This window comes from Schistocerca serialis, chromosome 4 (assembly GCF_023864345.2).
Source record: "Schistocerca serialis cubense isolate TAMUIC-IGC-003099 chromosome 4, iqSchSeri2.2, whole genome shotgun sequence".
Taxonomy (NCBI): domain Eukaryota; kingdom Metazoa; phylum Arthropoda; class Insecta; order Orthoptera; family Acrididae; genus Schistocerca; species Schistocerca serialis.
Genome location: NC_064641.1, coordinates 620,597,091 through 620,605,015, shown reverse-complemented (window position 1 = coordinate 620,605,015; position 7,925 = coordinate 620,597,091). Strand labels below are relative to the sequence as shown.

Here is a 7,925-nt window from a genome sequence, read left to right as displayed (position 1 = left end):
TCAGATCGTAGAAGAAACCACGAGCCAACATCGGATGAGATAAGAACCATTCTAGCGGCCCTTAAAAACGATAAGGCCCCAGGCGATAGTGGGATCAGTGCGGAGTTATTTCGTTACGGCGTGAAGCGGTGGTAGAAGGTCTGAAACAGCTCATGGCAAAAATATTGTCAGCTGAGGAGAGCCCCGCAGAATGGAAGAAGGCAATTATATGCCCGACTTTTTGAAAGGGCAATGTCACGAAAGCGTATAACTACCAAGGGATCTTCCTACTCTAGACGGGATATAAAGTTTACACCACTGTGATACTAAGTCGACTAAAACCGTTACTCAGAGGGATTGTAAGCACCCAAGAGTGGATTTAACCGGGGACGCTCACCGACCATGTCTTAACATTGAAACGAATGATGGAGAAGTTTTACGAATTCGGTAGGACCTACATTTTATATTCATTGATTTCCAGCAGGCGTGCGGCAGCATTAACCGACCAGCCACCGGGAAGATAATACAGGTGTTCAACATGCCAATACATTAGGCTGATTGTAGCTTGGAATAACTGATTAAGTTGCCAAGTGCGCTTTCCAAATCAGTTGTTGGCAGGCTTGAAAGTTAAGAATGGGTTGAGACAAGTCGATCCTCTGTCGCTAGTTCTGTTCAACATTGCGCTGGAAAAGGTGACACGTCGCTTGGCCGTAATAAGGCGGTTGACTATGGTTGGGAGTGAGATGATCCTTGCACTTGCAAACGATGTGGTGAGTTTGGACGAAACCCTGAATGGGATGACAGCACATACGTCTCGATTTATGCTAGAAGCGTACAAACTAGGGTTACTGGCGAACGATGAGAAAACAAAGTATGTGATAGTGTGTCGCCGACCAAATGATGTGGACGTCATCCGTATGGACGCTCACAATTCTGAAAGTACCTGGGGTCAATATCGTCGAAAAAGAGAGAGATAGAGAAGTAAAATCGACAAAGAATGATAAATGCGGACCAGATGTAGTTTAAATCACCTATACACACGAGGCATTGTATTCCAGGAACGCAATGTATAACTGTACGTGACATTAGTAAGACCGGTTACATCGTGTGTTTGTGAGACATGTGCAAGTACACAGACAATGGAAGAGCGCATCCCTGCGTTTGAGAGGAAGAGTTCAAGGAAAATTTCTGGTCCGATATACAACACAGAAACTGGAAGAGGGGAAATGATGCACAACGAAAACTTGCTTAGGTGGTTTAAGAAAGCTGATAATGGAGAGTGGCTGAAAGAAGATAATTACTGTCGGCGGCACATGTTCTCAGAGCTGAGGGTACTCTCCCTAATACAGTATTAGTACATCAGCGAACTGGTACGCTTCCATAACGTCGCCCGCGAACGAAGTGGAAAGACAAAATTCTAGTGACCGTAGAACAGCCAGCACAGAAGTAAATAAGCAAACATACGTGATTAATTTTTTGTAATGTTACAGTCCTATTAAGTCATGATTCATGGACTGTATGTGTTCATCATTTCGTTATATTTGCCGGCCGCTGTGGCCGAGCGGTTCTAGGCGTTTCAGTCCGGAACCACTGGCTGTTACGGTCGCAGGTTCGAATCCCGCCTCTGTCATTTATGTGTGTAATGTCCTTAGGTTAGTTAGGTTTAAGTAGTTCTAAGTTTAGGGGACTGATGACCTCAGATGTTAAGTCCCATAGTGCTTAGAACCATTTGAACCATTCGTTATATTTAATGTTTATGTGTTTGTATATTTTTGTCTTCTGCCATGGGCATAAATGGCCTGTTTATGTGCAACAGACGATGATGATGATGATGACGGTGTCTTCCACGGCCCAAGAAAAAAACAAAATTTAGGTTTGAGTAAATGTATGTTTATGTGTGTTGCGCGTTATTTGCTTGTATAACCGTAAGTTAAGAGTGTTTTGTAAGATAGTGCCATGCTATCGGTAACGAGCGGACTACCGTCGTTTGACGAAGTACTTGACTCTGTGCTATATGACAAACTTGTGATTAGAGTTTCGTAATTGCTTCTCGTAGGGATAAGAGTGATAACAGTGGAGTAACGAAAGTGAGCGCTTACCGAGCAGACACCAGCCGCCAAGGTGAGTATAACCTTCAAGTAAAAACTAAAAATAAGCCTTCAGATTTAGTCTCAAACGCATCTTAGCCAAGGTCATCAAAAATGACCGCCACCGGTCGCCTTTTGTGATGGTAAAATCTCTTTTACTTCGGTTTCTGGCCGCCTAGCCACTAAACGTGGCCAGATGGTGTAATGAATGAATGGATGAATGAATGAACGAATGAATTTTAGATCTGCAGTGGAGTGTGCACTGATATGAAACTTCCTGGCAGAATATAGCTGTTTGCTGGATCGGGATTCGAACCTAGTTCCGGTCCAGAAATTTTAATCCGCCAGGAAGTTCCAGATCAGAGCAGACTCCACTGTAAACTGAAAATTCATGCTGTAAATAATTCTCCAGGCTGTGGCTAAGGTATGTCTCTGTAATACCCTTTCTTCCAGGAGTTCTAGGCCCGCAAGGTATGCTCGAGAACTTCTGTGACGTTCGGGAGTTAGGAGGAGATGAGTCGGTCTGAGAGCGGGTTGCGAGTCATGTCTGGATAGCTCAGTCAGTACGCAAATGCCCCAGGATTGAGTCCTAGTCCGGTATATAGTTTAAATTTTCCGGGAATGTACGTTTGTAGTGTTGTTGGCTGTGGGGTGGGGGGGTGGGGTTGTTTGGGGGAGGAGACCAGACAGCGAGGTCATCGGTCTCATCGGATTAGGGGAGGACGGGGAACGAAGTCGGCCGTACCCTTTCAAAGGAACCATCCCGGCATTTGCCCGGAGTGATATAGGGAAATCACGGAAAACCTAATTCAGAATGACCGGACGCGGGATCGAACCGTCATCTTCCCGAATACGAGTCCAGTGGGGCAGACTTGTGGCTGTGATGAGACAGATAAATCAAAACACGGAAACTATGAATGTGGCAAAGTATCTTAGAAAAATCAAAACACGGAAGCTATGAATGTGGCAAAGTATCTTGAATTATTTATGTCATAATGTCGACCAGGTGATATTACTTATAGTTATTTGCATCCACGGGGCAAATCTCGGCGGACAAATCAGTCTGCAAAAGACACTTAGGTGATACATCCTAATATTCCGTCGGACTTCCTTTTGCCCGGATTAGTGCAGCAAGTGGACATGGCATTTGCTTAACAAGTCGTTGGAAGCCCCTTCGGAAATACTGAGCCATGCTGCCTCTATAGCCGGCCATGATTGAGAAAATATTCCCGGTGCAGGATGTTGTACCTCTCGATTATGCCCTACAACTGTTCGATGGGATCTGGGTGGCCAACTCATTCGCTCGAATTGTCCAGAATGTTTCTCAAACCAGTCGAGAACAATTGTAGCCCGCTGACTGCAAATGCTCTCCAAGTTGCCAAACATAACAATTTCTAGTCATTGATTGGTTCAGTTGGACCAGAGTAACCCATCCATTCCACGTAAACACAGCCCACATCATTATGGAGCGACCACCAGCTTGTAAAGTACCTTGTTGACAGTGTGGGTCCATGTCTACGCGGGGCCTGCTTTCGGGATTCATCTGACCAGCCCACAGTTTTACAGTCGTCTAGGCTCCAACCTATTTGCTCACGAGCTCAGGAGAGGCGCTGCAGGTAATATCGCGCGCTTAGCAAAGGCACTAGCGCCGGTCGTCTACTGCCACAGCGCATTAACGCCAAATTTCTCATCACAGCTCTAATACAAACGTCCGTCGTACGTCCCACATTGATTTCTCTACGCGAACGCCGCTGCTCTCGCTCGTTAAAGTGAAACCTCTCGGGCACTGCGTTGTCCGTGATGAGAGGTAATACCTGAAATTTGGTATTCTCGGCTCTCTCTTGACTCTGTGGATCTCGGAATATTGAATTTCCTAACGATTTCAGCAAGGGTATAACCCTGGCGTCTAGCTCCAACTACCATTCCGCTTTCAAATTCTGTTAATTCCCGCCATGCGGGCATAATCACGTCGGAAATATTTTCATGTGAACCACCTAAGTACATGGTGAGGCTGACAAAAGTTCCCCGGACGAGTGGATACGACTGAACTTCAATTTATGCGCACAACCACACTCCGTTACGCGCACAGAATGTGTACGCACGCCACGTGATCCACATCGGTTCAGACCGTAGTGCGGGCTGTGCCATTGTGAGTGGACGATGGTACTCACAGTAGAGCAGCGGATGTTCGTTGTGGAAAGTTACGTGACAACAAAGTCGGGGAAACGGTGTGGTCAGTTGGTCACTAGAAGTTCAATGGTATCAAAGATTGCTGTGCAAAGCTTAGTCTTGAAATATCGTCAGACAGGATCGGTTTTGAACAGATGAAAAAACATTCCGAAACATCGCGGCAGACCAGAAAATGTGCCTGCAGTTCGCCAGCAAATGCTTCAGAGTCCTATCAAATCACCCCGACCCCTGTCTCAAATCACCCCGACCCCTGTCGTAAGAGACCGACATATCACGTCAACCATGCGGAAGAATACTCCATCTCGAGTTGCACATGCACCCCTACCGAATGTCTGTTGTTCATGGATTTAAATCAACAGATGCTCCTCAGTGCCTCCAGTTTTGTGAGATAACAATGATGGCTTGGACATGGATTTGTTCTTTATGACTGATAAAGCCTGGTTTCACCTGAGTGGTAATGTCGATTGACAGGTTCTGGGCAGCGAAGTATCAGCATAACTTCCACGAAACACAATTGTATGATCAGAAGGTTGGGGTTAAATGAGCTGTGTCCGCAAGCTGCATTATTGGTCCCAACTTCTTTCATTAGACGCTTAATTCGCCGCGTTACATTGCCAACATTTTGAAAGATCTTGTGGCAGCATTGCCGTAGGAGGAAAAGACCTACAGTTGCTTCCAACAGGATGGAGCAACTGCCCATACAGCCGGCCGAACCTTGCAGCACATTTACACAATCTTCATGCCTGTCAGAGTTGTTAGCAGAGGTCAGTCTGCTCGAAGCCCTAGCTGGCCACCCAGGTCACCTGATCTGTCAGTGTGTGGTTACTTTGTTTCGGGATCCACCAAGTCTAATGTATATCGCAACAACCCTCATAGTCTTCAGCAACTGCAGAAGAACGTATGCGACTGCAGCAATTCCACCGGTCCAGTTTCCAGCCGCCTTCAGCAGCTTACTGACCAGTGCCCGAAAGTGCCAGGAGGTGAATGACGGTAACTTTCAATATCTGCTATAGTCAGATTAGTACTGAATCTCCTTTTTTCTGCTGTGTTTCTTTGTACCCTGTAACTCTGTTCTCCGGGCCACTTTTATTCGCTCCACTCTGTGCAAAGGACAGCTCCTCCAATGGACTGCTGTTTTGCACTGATAAGCCGAAACATTATAACCACTGCCCCACCGCCACGTTGGATGCCACCTGGTGGCGTCGCAGGCACGTGACGCAGTAACAAAATTATGTAAGCGGAGCAGACACGTGCGAGAGATAACCCTAGCAAAGATATGGGCTGCAAATGGCGGTATACACTGAGATAAGCCACTTTGGAAAAGGGCAGATTATTATTACGCAGGGCCTGTGAACGAGTATCTCGAAAACGGCGAAGCAGGTCGAATGTTCACGTGCTACTGTCGTGAGCACTTACGGAAAAAGGTAGAATGACAGTGAAACTGCCACTAGTCGCTAAATGGTTCAAAATTCACGACTCATATCAGATAATGGGGTTCCGAGACTTGTTTGCTCTGTAAAGACGGGTAGATGGTGCTCTGTGGCATCTCTGCCGAAAGAGCACAATCCTAGTGCACGTACAAGTGTTTCGGAGCAAACCGTTCTTCCTACATTGTTGAAAATGGAGCTCTGGCATTAGTACGCCACCCCTACAGGTTCACTGTTGACCCAACGACATCGTCAGTTACTGTTGCAGTGAGCACGGGACCATCTGGATTTGACCGTCGATCAAAGTAAACGTTCGGCTCTTCGGGTAAATCGTATTTTTGCTTCACTAAGTCGATGGTAGTCTCCACAAACGCCGACATCGAAGTGAACGGTGGCTCGAAACATGCAACACGCTGCATGGAACCTGTGGTAGTAGTCGAAGACAACCTGAAAGTTGCGGACCAACTGTATCCCTTCATGCTTAATGTCTTCCCCGACTGCGATGTCATCTTTCAGCGAATAATTGCCCTTGTGTCTGAGCCAGAACCGTGCTACAGTGGTTTGAGGAACACTAGAGCGAACTCACTTCGGTTTTTGGGCGACCAAATTCGCCTGATGTAAATCCTATGGAACCTATCTGGGTCACTATCGGGCGCATAGTCGAGCACGCAAGTCAGCGGCCCGCTATTTATGCGAATTACATGACCTGTGAGTAGACTTCTAATCGCACGTATCTCCACAAACCTACGAACAAACTGCCGGATCGAAGATGCGCTAAATCAGTCGTGTATTTCGTTCCAATGATGGAAAAACAAGCTATTAAATAGATGGTCATAATGTTTGGGTTCATCAGTATATACCGTGTGTACGCGATCCTACCACCATCTGTGTATGTGGATATCGCTATCCCATGACTTTTGTCACCTCAGCGTACAGTTTATGTTTTCCAGTTATGATAATTACACAGCACTGTACAATCTATGGCTGCCATGTGACTTACAGAATGCAAACAAACCATTGAGTGTGACGAAAGATGATGTTCTGAGATTTTGCATTAGAACAAAGATTCACATTGGAATCATACAACAATGCCTAAGCTGTACGTTTCTCGTCGGTATGCAGGTGTGATACTGTTAGTTACGTAAGCTCATCCGCCACAGCAAGGTCATGTCACATCGGATGGGAAAATCGATTTTTAATTGTCCTGAGGCCAAACCCGCATAAAAAGCATCAATCATCTCGGTTTTTAATTGCCCTTAGGCCAAGAACCTCATAGAAAGCAGCAATCATATCGGTTTTTGTCCTGAGGCCAAAAACCGAATAAAAACGTCAATCAAACCCAAATAGGATTATCAATTTCAGTGTGACTGGCGCAAAACATGTTCAATATGCTGTCCATCGTTTTCTGCAAGAAGTTGAAATCGAGAAAGAGCATGTTGCACAACTCATCGAATTGTTTCCAGGGTCACGTTCAGAATGTGTTGCACAGTGCGTGCGTTCAATGCAGCTAAGTTTTCAGTCGGAGTACTGAACACAACATCTTTCAGATAGCCCCACAGACTGAAGTCACACGGATTAAGATCAGGTGATCAGGACCACCAGGCTGTAGGGAAATGGCGGCTGATAATTCTAGCATTTCCGAAATGGCGCTTTAGCAGCTACTTAACTGGATTTGCAATGTGTGGAGGTGCGCCATCTTGCATAAAAATTACCCCATCCACACATCCACGCTATTGGAGTACTGGAGTGACGTGGTCGTACAAAAGACACTCATAGCGCTAACCAGTGATGGTACAGGTAACAGGACCGAAACCACCTGTCTCTTCGGAAAAATATGGTCCTATGATAAATAGTGGCCACGCGGAGTGGCCGCGCGGCTAGAGGCGCCATGTCACTAATCGTGCGGCCCCTCCCGCCGGAGGTTCGAGTCCTCCCTTGGGCATGGGTGTGAGTATTGTCCTTAGCGTTAAGTTAGTTTAAGTAGTGTGTAAGTCTAGGAACCGATGACCTCAGAAGTTTGATCCCTTAGGAATTCACCCACATTTGTACATTTTTGTTGATAAATAATACCGTAAACCCGCACCACACCTTTTCAGGATGAAGTGGTACTGGCTGATTTGCGTGTGGATTTTCCGTTGCCCATATTCCGCAATTCTGTGTCCTGTCGGATGTAAGCGGGCTTCGTCTGTCCACAAAATCTTCCACGGCCAATCATTGTCCACTTCCATGCGAGCAAGAAATT

At 46.2% G+C, this 7,925-nt stretch overlaps 1 protein-coding gene across 1 annotated transcript in view; it reads left to right on the top strand.

Moving 5' to 3' along the window:
• The first annotated feature begins 2,004 nt into the window (after window positions 1-2,004).
• LOC126474639 (aminopeptidase N-like) overlaps window positions 2,005-7,925 on the top strand; it is a 177,851-nt gene continuing 171,930 nt past the window's right edge. The window contains exon 1 of the mRNA XM_050102117.1: window positions 2,005-2,100. The gene's annotated coding sequence lies outside the window, so the exon portion shown is untranslated. The remainder of the gene's footprint in view (window positions 2,101-7,925) is intronic.